Here is a 15,921-nt window from a genome sequence, read left to right on the forward strand (position 1 = left end):
TTGGAGAGTCATGACACGTCTCAGAAACAAGCAGGTACTCTGATACAGAGTACTTGCACTTCTATTTTTCCATTTCAAGCACTGGTTACACTTTAGTATATCTCTTCTATTTGAACTCAATAGTCATGACTCAGAGGTCCTGCCAATCTCATAATACATTTTTTGCAAAAATTTGATCAGTTGAATTAGGGCTGAATTTTTTTCTTCTGCCATCTTGAAACTCGCATGTCGGTTCTGAGAAAAAAATTTCAGTTATGGGGTGAACCCCAAAGGGGATCAACCCCACGACAGTTGTCTGGGGTACACAGACATGTGCAAAAATAACTCCAGAGGCGTGGGGCCCCCACAGCAGGTTGGGTGTGCGTGGTAGGGTTTGTGGCATAGTTTGGCCTGTGGCCAGGCCCTGTGTCCAACTCTGCTGTGCGCAGCGGGGAATGTGTTGCCACAGTGGGTCCAGGTCCTGTGCCCAAACCCCACTGCAGTCAGGGTTGGAAAGTAAGTAAATCATCTAAAACACAAGGAAAATCCCTGAAAATAGCACAGCTAGAGACTTAGGTATGGTTATGGCTCAAACATGTAAAGCCATTGAAATGTGCTAGTTATGCCTGTGAACTCACGGCATCTGCCTTGCACAAAATACCGATTTGTCAACGTCACCAACACACAAAAACATTTGAAAGGAAAACAACATGGCAAATATTGTGACTTATCATGTGTGTGGGCTTTCATAATCATAACTGATGAATTTCAGTGTTTTTTTGCATGTTTCAGCTGCAACCCTAATTCAATTTGAACTGTTTTTTCAATGAATATACAGTGTAACCATCTGTTCGGAGTGTGTAGTGATCTAGATTCACATGGCCTGTATAGTCTTGCCATCTAGTGTTTGGTCCGGACATTTGCAGCTTGATTTTCTTTGAAGAAATTTGAGTCACAAGACCTATTGTCATCCCCCTCTTGTCGCAGAATGCATCAGTGCAATGGTTCCACCTCAGATGTTTTTCTTCTGCCATTGGGTTCTAGTGCTCACGATGCTGTTCAGAAGTCGGAGCATTAAATCCCACCGAAAGTTCCATTTCTGGTTCTGTGGCTCCAGACATGAAAAATGTCACTTCCATCGTCTGCAGCCACACGTCCTTCAAGCATATATACACATGTACATGGACATTCAAAAGGAATTATGAACTTTCAGAAACAAAACATTTTTCCTTCTGTTTTTAAGAATGTAGTTAATTATATTTCCAACCAATGTATGACTTAAACGTAAGTGACTGCCAGCAGGGGTAGTCCCAAAGTTGCAGCTAGCAATTGGCATCCTCTGTAAACTGTACATTAGAAGCTACAGAATTTTTACTTCATGTTTTCATTGAGTTTTTTCCACAACATTGGTATCCAACTTAACTTGGCTACTGAGATGAGGGCCTGTATGGACAGCTGTTCCCAATTACAAGCCAAGGAGGTGCTTGAAGGACAGCTGCTAGCGTCTTTAGGTAATTGCAAAACATACAGTCACTAAAAGCTTTCATAGAAATGTCAATGTCTGAATTGCAGCATAAATTTGTCAACCCTCTGCAGCGGTCTATTGCATTGCAGCATTTATGTAGCGCTTACTACCTCTATGTGGGACACTTACATATTAATGCATACATTAGAAAACTGATTAAAAACGGAGATATATATTCTATGAGGACGTATATACCTCTAGGTCCACTAGGTCTAATAAAGAATGTGCGGAGCTGTTAGAAACAATGAACCTAAACACCTTACCAAAAGACGACTCGGAGTCGCTAGAGAGTGACATAACTGTGGAAGAAATAACAGGAGCCCTGGGAGATCTCCAATCGGGTATGGTTTAAGGCCTAAATGGGCTGTTGTAGGAGAGTAGGGTCTGCTATCCTATGGTCACCCCAATTTTTGCTTCTTGCTTCACTGGTTTTCGACTTACTGAGGCTGTGGGCCTGCTAATCAGACCCCCAGCCTGCTGTTCTCTCTCTAAATGTGTAATACATGTGCTATAGGTACATGCCACAATTGGAAAATGGACTCCTTGTCAGCCCCTGTACCTTGCACTATAGGTGCTCAGGGCATAGGTGCCACCAAGGCCTACCAGGGGCTGAAGCATAGCTTTTGCCACCCCTGGCTGGTTCTTAAATTGACACAACTGGCTGATCCCTCAGCTGGGGCAAGTGGGTGTAATCACCCTTTGCTTAGATATAGTATACCTATATCTAAACCTATATCTGGACACATATAAACCTGTGAGCCACTCCTATGGAAGGCCTTATCAATCCTGGAGGCAGAGTGCGTGGTTTTATGTGAGATGGAGCTCTGGCATGAGCTGAGCCTGTCTGCAGCTGTCGGGAACAACTCCCTAAGCTGATCCGGGATAATGCCATACCATATACTATTAAGTGCCTTATAATCCTCGCGGTTATATAGCAACTTTGGTTTGGCTTTATCAAAACATGTCGTGTAAGGTGTCATACGAATTGGAATACTACCTCCTCGCCAGTTCTGATGACGGGGGTAGCATTTCACCCTTCTAGAGGGAGAAGACATGTTGCTTTACTGAAACGCGGTTGATTTTAAAAGAGCCTCAGATCCACAAAATGGATGCCTCTGCCACAGACACGGGTCTGGCCTCCTGCTGCTGACCGAAACTCAGCAAATGGTGGCCTGGACAAAAGGTTTCCTGTCGCAGGGCGGTGTTAAACCACCCCAGACAGGAGATAGTGGATTGTAGCAAGGAGGTTTCAAAGAAACCAGACACTGCCTGGGGAGCACAAGGCTGCCCCTTGCATAATCCGGCCAAACCGGTTCTGGTGCACACCAGCCCCAGTTCCAGCGCGGCCTGGATCAAAGGAAAGGAGTGTATCCACCCCCTTCCTGGGTCCCACCCATAGGAGGGGACCTAGCAGGATGTCCAGCCCACCTGATTCGAATAAGAGTGGGAGCAGTGCCAATGCAACTCAGATTATCCTGACGAAACATAAGAAACGAAACTCTGGACCCTTCGACATCCTACTCAACGTAGAAGACTGAAGAATCTCCCTTGTGGTCAAGGAGTGACCACCCTGTGCAAACAGGTACCACCCAGCACCTCGACCCTTGCTTTGTTGCAGTTCCCGCCGGAACTCGAGCAACAGAGATCGACGAGATCAAGCTTGCCTGCCTTCCCCCAGCCCGATCCACAGAGTCTGCAGAGCTGAGACCCGTGGAGGCGACCGTAAGCGTGGGGCACGCCATCTTGAAAAGGCCACGAGACGCTGACCGTGCAGCCCACGAGTGACCCTCGAAGCTGTACACCGGGGTTTGAGAAGCCCCAACCCTGAGCTACATTTGCACCAAAGCTACCCCCTCCACACTCGACGAGTGCTGCGTGGGGCCCTTCTGCTTGTGTTGGCTCGACGCGTTGGCCCGGTCACTTGCCAGCTGGCTTGTGGCCCCTGTGCCGACGAAAACCCAAAACCGACTTGCTTTTCGGTATACAACGTTTACCACGCATTTTTTACCACGCACTACACTTACAACGCAGGCATTACCATGCATACCATTACAACGCATTGCACTGGGGGGCGCTCTAGGATAGGGAATAAGTTTAATTTTATCCACGGGGACTGGAGTTGGAATATAAAATTATAGTTACCACTATCCAGCACCTCAAAGCGCTATGCGTTGTAACGGTATGCGTTGTAAATACCGCGTTGTAATGGTATGCGTGGTAATAGTATGCGTGGTAACGTCATACATCCTTGCTTTTCTGGTTGCTCCAGATCTGCACCAGCTCCTGTGAAAAGGAGCCCCCACTCTGACCCTCCTGGTCTGAGTGAGAAGCAATCTCCCGGTTCCGCGTGGATTGCTTTTGCCAAGTGCTGTTTGCTGCAATCTTGAAGCCGATGGTGCTGACGGCGACAGCCTGCGTGGGACAGATCGTGACCTGCTCCTGGACGTCGCAGATGCCCCAGAACCCACGTGACAGCAGAGTGAAGCCTCTCGACAACCATCTGATTGCGCCCGACATTGCCTGGTTCCGTCCTGGTTCCACCCTGGTCACTGCTGAGTGACCCAGACTCTGTCCCCTCTGCTTTCAGATACATCTCGACTTTGATCCACCCTTGGATCACACCGGACACTTCTGCTTTCCATCGCCTGCAGCCTCTACAGCTCCAAGCACCAAGAGCCTGCGTGTCAAAACCCAACGCCACTTCGACCCTGTGCACCCACTTCCTGTGGGTGAGGTAACATTGCAACGCCGGTGTGCCCACGTTGGTACACACCTCTACGGTCTGTGTCTTAAGTTTTGTTCCTCTAGGTTCAGCGGAAGTATCTTTAAACTAACTTTGTGTAACTTTTACGCACCATTGACATTGCATTGGTGCAAGCCGCACTTTACGTGCTGCACCCGAATTCTGCGGGCTTCTCCCAACTTCAGCATTGCTAGTCCTGACTGCTCCCAGCGATTCTCTAGGCCCTAGGTCTAACCACTGTTCGATTGGTATCTCTTATACCATTTTTTTAGTATATGGTCTGAGTGGCCACCCGCCCTCATCCATAATTGTGCAACTTTATATGTTATACTGTGCTTTTGATTTAATGCTTGTGCCCCTTTGCTCATAAAGAGTACTGGGGATTAATTTAGAAATAAACACATACATTTTTATAATATATACTTGTGTGGTGTCCTTTCATTTGGTATTACTGGATTGTATGTGGTAAAACAGCTCGCTTAACACGACCTCTTAAGTTAAGCCTTTAAGGCTGCTTAGTCCATGCTACCACTGGGATAGCTTGTCTAACAAGGTTGACTTACAACCAGACACCATAAGGGATTGTTTGGACTGATACAAGGCGGTTCCAGAATTGGAAACACCACATATCAGGCCAACTTCTCACATTGGTGCGCAGCTGTGCGGATTTGAGCTTGCTGTTTGTTTTACCATTACAATCTTTATATCAAATTGAAAGATCACATCAAGTACCTTAGGTACATATAAATCAAAAGCTTAGCATATTAAGTTCTACTGAACTTAGTAGTTGTAGATTAAAGGGATTAGCACACCCTGACTACAACTCACTAGCAAGGTACAGTAGGAAAACACTTAGTGTAGGTAAGTGCACCACTTACACCTCACTAGCAGTCATGTCTGATACAGGTGGAGCCTCAGGCTCTGCTCCTGTAGCAGTTGACCCTACCAAGGCAACTTCCAGATATGACAACCTTAGCCACAAAGACTTGGGTGCCTTGTGCACAGCAAGGGGGCTAAAAACGGGCAGAGGCCCTACCATTCCTTCCCTGATAGCTATCCTGGAAAAGGATGACTTAGATAAGGTGAGTCAGGCTCCCTTAGATTCAGGTGAGGGGGTGAACTCCCCTGAGAATGAGAATCTTCCAGAAGAAGAAGAGGAGGAGGAAGAGGAAGAAGAAGGCTCAGAGAAAGAGGAGCCTGAAGATCAGGATCAGAGGGTGACCAAGGTACAGATTGGCAGGCTTAGCCAGGCCAATCTAGACCTGCATGGGAGTGGAGAGGGCCAGCACCTCCCCAGATCCCATAACTTAATTCTCCCAGGCAACCGGAGGGTGAGATCGCCATCAGGGGACTCTCATGTTTCTAGTGTCTCAAGAGACTCTCAAAGGGGAATGACTTCCCCCCAGAGGAAAGAGCATAGGGCCAGGATGAGGGCTGTCCAACTCCAAATAGAGAGGGAAGAGATAGCCTTGGCTCAAGCTAAACTTGCTTTAGCAAGAGAAAGAAAGTTGTGTGGCTTAGATGCCACTGGTGGCAGCAAAATTCCTAAAGATAAAGACAGGAGCTATGATAATAGAAACCTGACAAAAATTGTGCCCCCCCTACAAGGAAGGGGATGACATCCACAAATGGATGACTGCTCTTGAGAGAGCCTGCATGGTACAGCAGGTTCCTGAGGAACAGTGGGCAGCAATTTTATGGTACTCCTTTTCTGAGAAAGGGAGGGATAGGCTACTCACAGTTAGACCTGAGGATGCCAAAAACTACTCTGTCCTGAAGAGTGCTCTTATTAAAGGGTTTGGCCTAACCACTGAGCAATACAGGTTGTTGTTCAGAGACACCCAAAAGGCACAGACTCAGGACTGGACTGATTTTGTTGATTGTGCCACTAAGGCTCTGGAGGGTTGGCTGCAGGGAAGTAAAGTCTCAGACTATACAGGATTGTACAATCTTATAATGAGAGAGTAGATCCTTAATAACTGTCAGAACCAGCTGTTGCATCAATACCTTATTGACTCTGATCTGACCTCTCCCCAAGAATTGGGAAAGAAGGCGGACAAATGGGTCAGAACAAGGATTAAGCAGAAACCCCAGAACCATGGTGACCAGAAGAAAACAGACCAGAAGGGTGGGAATCAGAAAGATAAAGAAAAGGACCAGAAGTCTTCAGGCCCCCAAACTAGTAATAAGGAGGGTGGTTCCCAAAATGACAAAAAGAAAAAGAAGAATGATGGCCCAAAGAAACCTTGGTGTAATACCTGCAAATCAGTTTCACACTGGGGCAGTGAATGCACTAAGAAAAATCCAGTTCCTGCCACTGCAGCTCCTAAAGCAACTGCACCCCCTAGTACAGTCAGCAGTGGTATTGCACAACCTAAGGGGATAGTAGGGTTAACCTTGGGTACTGAGGTGCAATCTGGCCTAGTCAGAATCCCCACACAGGCAGTTCTCCTATATGATGTGGACTTATCTTTGACCACTGCAGTAAGGCCCAGTAACCTGGGCAAATATAGGCAGACTCCCTTAATCAATGAGAAACTGGCTCAGGCCTACAGGGACACTTTTGCCAGTGTCACTATGGTAACACCAGCCTTTGTGGACCCTGGTCAGATTGTACTAGGTGAAAGTTACCTAGTGACCAATGCAAGCAACTCCACTACTTCACATAGTGTGGCTGTTGTGAACTTCTCCTGGGGAGGGGTAAATGGCCTAAAGAAAGTTGTTGTGAGTGCAGACCTCCCAGTAGACTGTCTGTTAGGCAATGATCTTGAAAGCTTAGTTTGGTCAGAAGTGGAGTACAGGACTCATGCAGAAATGCTAGGGATTTCAGCTCATGTCCTTGCAGTGACAAGGTCTCAGGCTAAGAAGTGCCTTCCTGAACCAGTGGTGGATCTTGAAACATTAGACCAACCACAACCCAAGAGAAGGAGCAAGAGGGTTAAGGCTGTGCCTTCCCACTTGCCCCAAGTTGAGGATCGGGTTTCACAGGAAACTGATTCTGCAGTCCAAGAGGAGACTGTCTCTGAGGAGCTTGAACCTGACCAGGTTGAGTTTCTGGGGACAGGGGGACCCTCAAGGGCAGACCTGGGGCAGGCCCAATTAGATTGCCCTTCACTTGAACCCCTCAGACAGTAAGCTGCTGCTGAGGCTGCTGGGAATGCTCAAGGTGCCCATAAAGTTTATTGGGATGATGGACTCCTTTATTCAGAGGCTAGAGACCCCAAGCCTGGTGCCACCAGGAGGTTGGTCATACCTTTGAAGTTTAGGGGTTTCCTTCTCACCTTGGCCCATGATATTCCCCTTGCAGGACACTTAGGCCAGAACAAGACTTGAAACAGGCTTGTTCCTCACTCTCACTGGCCTCACATGTCAGAAAATGTCAAGGAGTTTTGTCGCTCCTGTGTCACTTGCCAATCCAGTGGTAAATCAGGTGGCACAACAAAGGCCCCCCTGATACCACTACCTGTGGTGGGGGTGCCCTTTGAAAGAGTTGGAATAGATATTGTGGGTCCCATGGATCCTCAAACAGCATCTGGGCACAGATTTATACTGGTGGTAGTGGATCATGCCACCAGGTACCCAGAGGCAATTCCCCTGAGGACCACCACAGCTCCTGTGGTGGCGAAGCCCTCATTGCAGTTTTCTCAAGAGTGGGCTTTCCAAAGGAGGTTCTTTCAGACAGAGGTACCAACTTTATGTCTGGATACTTAAAAGCAATGTGGAAAGAGTGTGGAGTAAACTATAAATTTACCACACCCTACCATCCACAGTGCAATGGGCTTGTTGAAAGGTTCAACAATACCCTAAAGGGAATGATAAAAGGTCTACCAGAGAAGCTTAGGCGGAAATGGGACATCCTTTTACCCTGCTTGCTCTTTGCTTACAGAGAGGTCCCACAGAAGGGGGTTGGCTACAGCCATTTTGAACTTTTGTTTGGCCACCCTGTGAGGGGTCCACTGTGTTTGGTGAAGGAAGGATGGGAGTTACCTCTCAAAAAGCCTAAGCTAGATATTGTGGACTATGTACTTGGTCTCCGCTCCAGGATGGCTGAATACATGGAGAGAGCATCCAAAAACCTTGAGGCCAGTCAAGAATTACAGAAAGCTTGGCATGACCAAAAGGCTGTTCTGGTTGAGTTCCAGCCAGGGCAGAAGGTGTGGGTGTTGGACCCAGTGGGCCCAGCAGCACTCCAGGACAAATGGACTGGACCCTACCCTATCATTGAGAAAAAGTGAGAAGTCACCTATGTGGTTGACTTTGGCACCCCTAGGTGCCCCCACAGGGTGCTCCATGTAAACCGTTTGAAAGCATTTGTTGACAGGGAGGACATGAGTCTCTTCATGGCCACAGATGGGGATCAGGAGGAAGAGAGTGACCCTCTCCCAGACCTGCTTTCCCAGAACCCTGATGATGGTTCAGTTGATGGAATAGCCTTGGCAGGCAGCCTCACTGAGCAGCAACAGGTGGACTGCAGACAGGTGTTGCAGGCCCACAGGCATATGTTTTCACTCACACCCAGCCAGACTAATTGGTGTACCCATGAGGTGGACACTGGTGACAGTCTGCCTGTGAAGATCTACAGGCAACCTGACCATGTCAGGGATTGTATAAAGGCTGAGGTGCAAAAGATGTTGGAGCTTGGAGTGATTGAGCCATCAGCGAGCCCATGGGCTAGCCCAGTGGTCCTTGTGCCAAAACCTCATACCAAGGATGGAAAGAGAGAAATGAGGTTTTGTGTGGACTACAGAGGTCTCAATGCTGTCACTAGGACAGATGCACATCCCATTCCAAGAGCAGATGAGCTCATTGATAAATTGGCTTCAGCCAAGTTTCTGAGCACATTTGATTTGACAGCTGGCTACTGGCAGATCAGACTAGCTGAAGAGTTAAAAGCCAAAACAGCATTCTCTACCCCTAGTGGACATTATCAGTTTGTGGTAATGCCCTTTGGTTTGAAGAATGCACCTGCCACCTTCCAAAGGTTGGTGAATCAAGTCCTTGCTGGGTTGGATGACTTTTGCGCAGCATATCTAGATGATATTGCTGTCTTTAGCTCCACCTGGGAGGATCACCTGATCCACCTGAAGAAGGTTCTGGAGGCCCTGCAAAAGGCAGGCCTGACTATCAAGGCTACCAAGTGCCAGATAGGGCAGAGCAAGGCTGTGTACCTGGGCCACCTAGTAGGTGGGGGTCAGGCTCAACCATTGGAGAGCAAGATCCAGACCATACAGGACTGGGCTCCTCCAACTACCCAGACACAAGTCAGAGCCTTCTTGGGCCTGACTCGGTATTACAGAAAATTTGTAAAGAACTATGGGTCCATTGTGACACCATTGAATGACTTGACATCCAAGAAGATGCCCAAAAAGGTTCAGTGGACAGTTAGCTGTCAAAAGGCATTTGATGACCTGAAGAAGGCCATGTGCTCTGCACCTATCCTGAAGAGTCCTGACTACTCTAAACAGTTCATTGTACAGACAGATGCTTCTGAGTTGGGGGTGGGAGCTGTGCTTTCACAACTTAATCAAGATGGTCAAGACCAGCCCATTGCTTTTATTAGCAGAAGGCTGACCCCCCAGGGAGAAACGTTGGTCAGCTATTGAGAGGGAGGCCTTTGCTGTGGTTTGGGCCCTGAAGAAGTTGAGGCCATACTTGTTTGGTACTCACTTCCTAATTCAGACAGACCATAAGCCCCTCTTGTGGCTAAATCAGATGAAGGGTGAAAATCCCAAACTGCTCAGGGGGTCCATTTCCCTACAGGGGATGGACTTTACAGTGGAGCACCGCCCAGGGACTGACCATGGTAATGCAGATGGTCTCTCCAGGTACTTCCACTTAGAACATGAAGACTTATCTGGTCAAGGTTAAGTTTAATGTCCCTGCGTTTGGGGGGGGGTGTAGGAGAGTAGGGTCTGCTATCCTATGGTCACCCCAATTTTTGCTTCTTGCTTCACTGGTTTTCGACTTACTGAGGCTGTGGGCCTGCTAATCAGACCCCCAGCCTGCTGTTCTCTCTCTAAATGTGTAATACATGTGCTATAGGTACATGCCACAATTGGAAAATGGACTCCTTGTCAGCCCCTGTACCTTGCACTATAGGTGCTCAGGGCATAGGTGCCACCAAGGCCTACCAGGGGCTGAAGCATAGCTTTTGCCACCCCTGGCTGGTTCTTAAATTGACACAACTGGCTGATCCCTCAGCTGGGGCAAGTGGGTGTAACCACCCCTTGCTTAGATATAGTATACCTATATCTAAACCTATATCTGGACACATATAAACCTGTGAGCCACTCCTATGGAAGGCCTTATCAATCCTGGAGGCAGAGTGCGTGGTTTTATGTGAGATGGAGCTCTGGCATGAGCTGAGCTGTCTGCAGCTGTCGGGAACAACTCCCTAAGCTGATCCGGGATAATGCCATACCATATACTATTAAGTGCCTTATAATCCTCGCGGTTATATAGCAACTTTGGTTTGGCTTTATCAAAACATGTCGTGTAAGGTGTCATACGAATTGGGATTCTACCCCCTCACCAGTTCTGGTGACGGGGGTAGCATTCCACCCTTCTAGAGGGAGAAGACATGTTGCTTTACTGAAACGCGGTTGATTTTAAAAGAGCCTCAGATCCACAAAATGGATGCCTCTGCCACAGACACGGGTCTGGCCTCCTGCTGCTGACCGAAACTCAGCAAATGGTGGCCTGGACAAAAGGTTTCCTGTCACAGGGCGGTGTTAAACCACCCCAGACAGGAGATAGTGGATTGTAGCAGGGAGGTTTCAAAGAAACCAGACACTGCCTGGGGAGCACAAGGCTGCCCCTTGCATAATCCGGCCAAACCGGTTCTGGTGAACACCAGCCCCAGTTCCAGCGTGGATCAAAGGAAAGGGGTGTATCCACCCCCTTCCTGGGTCCCACCCATAGGAGGAGACCTAGCAGGATCTCCAGCCCACCAGATTCGAATAAGAGTGGGAGCAGTGCCAATGCAACTCAGATTATCCTGACGAAACATAAGAAACAAAACTCTGGACCCTTCGACATCCTACTCAACGTAGAAGACTGAAGAATCTCCCTTGTGGTCAAGGAGTGACCACCCTGTGCAAACAGGTACCACCCAGTACCTCAACCCTTGATTTGTTGCAGTTCCGGCCGGAACTCGAGCGACAGAGATCGACGAGATCAAGCTTGCCTGCCTTCCCCCAGCCCGATCCACAGTTCCTGCAGAGCTGAGACCCGTGGAGGCGACCGGAAGCGTGGGGCACGCCATCTTGAAAAGGCCACGAGATGCTGACCGTGCAGCCCACGAGTGACCCTTGAAGCTGTACACCGGGGTTTGAGAAGCCCCAACCCTGAGCTACACTTGCATCAAAGCTACCCCCTCCACACTCGACGAGTGCTGCGTGGGGCCCTTCTGCTTGTGTTGGCTTGATGCGTTGGCCCGGTCACTTGCCAGCTGGCTTGTGGCCCCTGTGCCGACGAAAACCCAAAACCGACTTGCTTTTCTGGTTGCTCCAGATCTGCACCAGCTCCTGTGAAAAGGAGCCCCCACTCTGACCCTCCTGGTCTGAGTGAGAAGCAATCTCCCAGTTCCGCGTGGATTGCTTTTGCCAAGTGCTGTTTGCTGCAATCTTGAAGCCGACGGTGCTGACGGCAAGAGCCTGCGTGGGACAGATCGTGACCTGCTCCTGGACGTCGCAGATGCCCCAGAACCCACGTGACAGCGGAGAGAAGCCTCTCGACAACCATCTGATTGCGCCCGACATTGCCTGGTTCCGTCCTGGTTCCACCCTGGTCACTGCTGAGTGACCCAGACTCTGTCCCCTCTGCTTTCAGATACATCTCGACTTCGATCCACCCTTGGATCACACCGGACACTTCTGCTTTCCATCGCCTGCAGCCTCTACAGCTCCAAGCACCAAGAGCCTGCGTGTCAAAACCTGACGCCACTTCGACCCTGTGCACCCACTTCCTGTGGGTGAGGTAACATTGCAACGCCGGTGTGCCCACGTTGGTACACAACTCTAGGGTCTGTGTCTTAAGTTTTGTTCCTCTAGGTTCAGCGGAAGTATCTTTAAACTAACTTTGTGTAACTTTTACGCACCATTGACATTGCATTGGTGCAAGCCGCACTTTACGTGCTGCACCCAAATTCTGCGGGCTTCTCCCGACTTCAGCATTGCTAGTCCTGACTGCTCCCAGCAATTCTCTAGGCCCTAGGCCTAACCACTGTTCGATTGGTATCTCTTATACCATTTTTTTAGTATATGGTCTGAGTGGCCACCCGCCCTCATCCATAATTGTGCAACTTTATATGTTATACTGTGCTTTTGATTTAACGCTTGTGCCCCTTTGCTCATAAAGAGTACTGGGGATTAATTTAGAAATAAACACATATATTTTTATAATATATACTTGTGTGGTGTCCTTTCATTTGGTATTACAGGATTGTATGTGGTAAAACAGCTCGCTTAACACGACCTCTTAAGTTAAGCCTTTAAGGCTGCTTAGTCCATGCTACCACTAGGATAGCTTGTCTAACAAGGTTGACTTACAACCAGACACCATAAGGGATTGTTTGGACTGATACAAGGCGGTTCCAGAATTGGAAACACCACATATCAGGCCAACTTCTCACAGTTGTCCGTAGAGCTGTTCAAGAAGACTGCTGACACATGGGCACCCCAGCTCCTAAACATGTTCTTGGAGGCTAAAAACAAGGGGCAAATGACAGAGGACCGAAGAACCGCCACTATAGTGGTGATCCCGAAAAATGGGAAGCCCCATTTGGGAGTACGTGTCATACAGGCCCAACTCTCTGCTGAATGTGGAACCTAAAATACTAGCCATGGTCCTCGCAAACAGGTTAGCAGGAGTTCTACCTTCACTGATTCACCCGGACAAGTCAGGCTTCGTCCCAAAGTGAAGTACACGTCTAAACCTAAGAAGACTATATGGGGTGCTACACCTAACAAGGGAGTACGGGGCAGAGGATGTGGCAGTCCTGTCTCTGGACGCCCAAATGGCTTTTGATAGCGTGGAATGGAATTACCTATTTGCCTTATTGCCTTGCCTGGGATTTGGTCCAAATTTTTGTGCATGAGTTTGTTTACCTTATGAGGGACTGAGCCAGAGTGAGGGTGAATGGTTGTGTCTCACGAGCAATAGAACTTCAAAGGGGTACAAGACAAGGATCTCCCTTGTCCCCCATGATCTTTGTATTGGCTCTAGAGCCCTTAGCGAGATGGGTACACGGGGACCCACTTATACGAGGAATCGCAGTATATGACATTTGGGAGGAAATAATATTGCTGTGTGCAGATGATATTCTGTTGTATGTAAGTAAGCCCCATACCTCCATTCCAAGATTTTACATATTTTTTATCTTTTTGGGAGCTCTGCAAGGGTACCAAATCAACGGGGATAAATCCCTGATTTTCCCACTAACCCAGGGTCCCCTGACCCCAGCCCCAGTAACCACAGATGGGTTGAAATACCTAGGAATTGAAATAACTAGAGACGAAAACCTTTTCCTGACACGCAATGTTGTCCCTCAGATTGCTTGCTTTCATGCGGATGTGGGCCATTGGCGCGCACTCCCTCTCTTGCTGATGGGGAGAGTGGTTCTCTTTAAAATGATAACCCTCCGGAGAATCCTATATGTTTTCCAAAATACGCTATTAAAAATCCCAGATTCTTATTTGAAACAAATTAATGGTATTTTGCGATCCCTAATATGGGATTGGGGGCAGCATGAATCTTGCTGGCAAAACTGCAGCGGGGAGTCTATGAGGGTGGTCTGGCATTCAGACCTCAGGCCCATATCACTTGGCTGCCCAACTAACTGTAGTGAACGATTGGGTGTTTGGGGATAGACAGGAAATGGCATACAGAGTTCATCGCCTGGCCATGGGAAGTAGAGACTACCCAGCATTCCTCTACGGCAGGGAAGGCCAAAACCGGCTTCCACCTCACACACTGGCGGTAGTGAGAGCTTGGAGGACAGCCAACAGATGGTTGGTATAGGAAGGGAAGCTTACAGCAGAAACCTCACTATGGAACTGTGATGGGCTAAGCGAAATCAAGAAATTGAGAACATACATTAAATGGCTTATGATTGGAATTGAGAAGCTGGGGGGATGTATGGAGAACAGGCACTCTAGTTACTTTCGAGGCACTAACGACTGAATTTGACCTGGCACAGACAGAAATGTTTCGGTACCGACAGTTACAACATGTTCTAAAAAGCCATCTCCCTGAGGGGGATCAGATTTTAGAATACTCTCCCCTAGAGGACAGGCTGATATTGGATCCAATGCTTTTTAAGGCAGTATCCCAGACATGTAAAAAGATTATGAATAATATGCCTGACAATCTTGGTTCGCTAAGAGAATCATGGTCAGCTGACCTGGGAGAAATAGACGAACAATGGACTGAATCACTTCAATGCCCAAGAGAGATAACTATGAGGTCCAGGTTCCAACTAGTGTAGCTAAGGATTCTGCACAGATCCTACCTGTCCAGGACAAGAGTGTACAAAATGGGTCGGATAGACTCAGCCGAGTGCCCCAGGGGATGTGGGGTGCTGGGCACAATTTTTCACACACTTTGGTCCTGCCCTATCATACAAAATTATTGGTCCAGAATAGTAGCAACAATGAGAGATGTCATAAGTGTGCAAATACCATTAGAGGCAAAGTGGCTAGTGTTGGGAATGTCAGTAGAGGAAAAGTGACCTAGACACGTCGATACTTGGCTGGGAGTGGCGGCAATAAAAGCAAAGCGCAACCTAGCTAGGGAGCAGGGAGGCCCGACAATAAAAGAGTGGAAGGAGGACCAGGACTAGTGCCAGCAGGTGGAATAGACAGCCTTTCGTGCCAGGGGTTGCCTACGCAAATTTCTAGAAAAATTGGGTGATTGGATGCTGTAATGGGGTGATGCTTACTCAAACTGGGGAGGGGAAGGGAAATGTATTTGATGTGTTGGGCGAGAGGTAAAGGAATGAGAGTAGTAAGCTGTCAATGATGACTAGGCAGAAGATTAATACAAGCCTAAACTGACATTGTGTAAAGGAGACCTAGCCCCCTGCGAAGGGCCTACGAAGGGAAAACTGATCGGTATGATTGTTATGCGACATGAATCAACTGTTAAATATTTTTTTTTTTAAACTGATATAGAATATGAAAAGTCTAGTCTGAGAACCGGTGTGAAAACTAGTGGGTTTATTTACAAGCCCCTTGCTCCGCCAGTGCATCACTTTTAATATGGATAAAAGTGACATACCAGCAGCGAAAGGGGCTTGTAAATAAGGGTCTAGATTTTGTCTGTCGCACACATTTCAGCAATGCTTAATTTATGCAGGGAGCCTCTGCTGATGGGCATCAGCACATAGGTGCTGGAAGTAGAAGTGCACGGGCGGAACTGCTACAGCACCCCCAAAATAAACATGCTGGAGTCAGGAGGTGAATGAGCTGTAAAGATGCCTTTAAATCTGCTGTGCTTCAAAGACAGAGTTCAAAAGTCAGTCTGACAAATTGCTCCTTATTCTGTTAAAATGGAGATTAATTTTCACTTTCTCTAATTGCAAAGTGAGAGGATTTTGTAAACTGAAATTTGTGGCAGATCATCTAAGATGCAGGAAGTGGGAAAGGAAAGGCTGTAGGGTGCCATTTGTATAACA

This window comes from Lissotriton vulgaris, chromosome 5, assembly GCF_964263255.1.
Source record: "Lissotriton vulgaris chromosome 5, aLisVul1.2, whole genome shotgun sequence".
Classification (NCBI taxonomy): Eukaryota; Metazoa; Chordata; class Amphibia; order Caudata; family Salamandridae; genus Lissotriton; species Lissotriton vulgaris.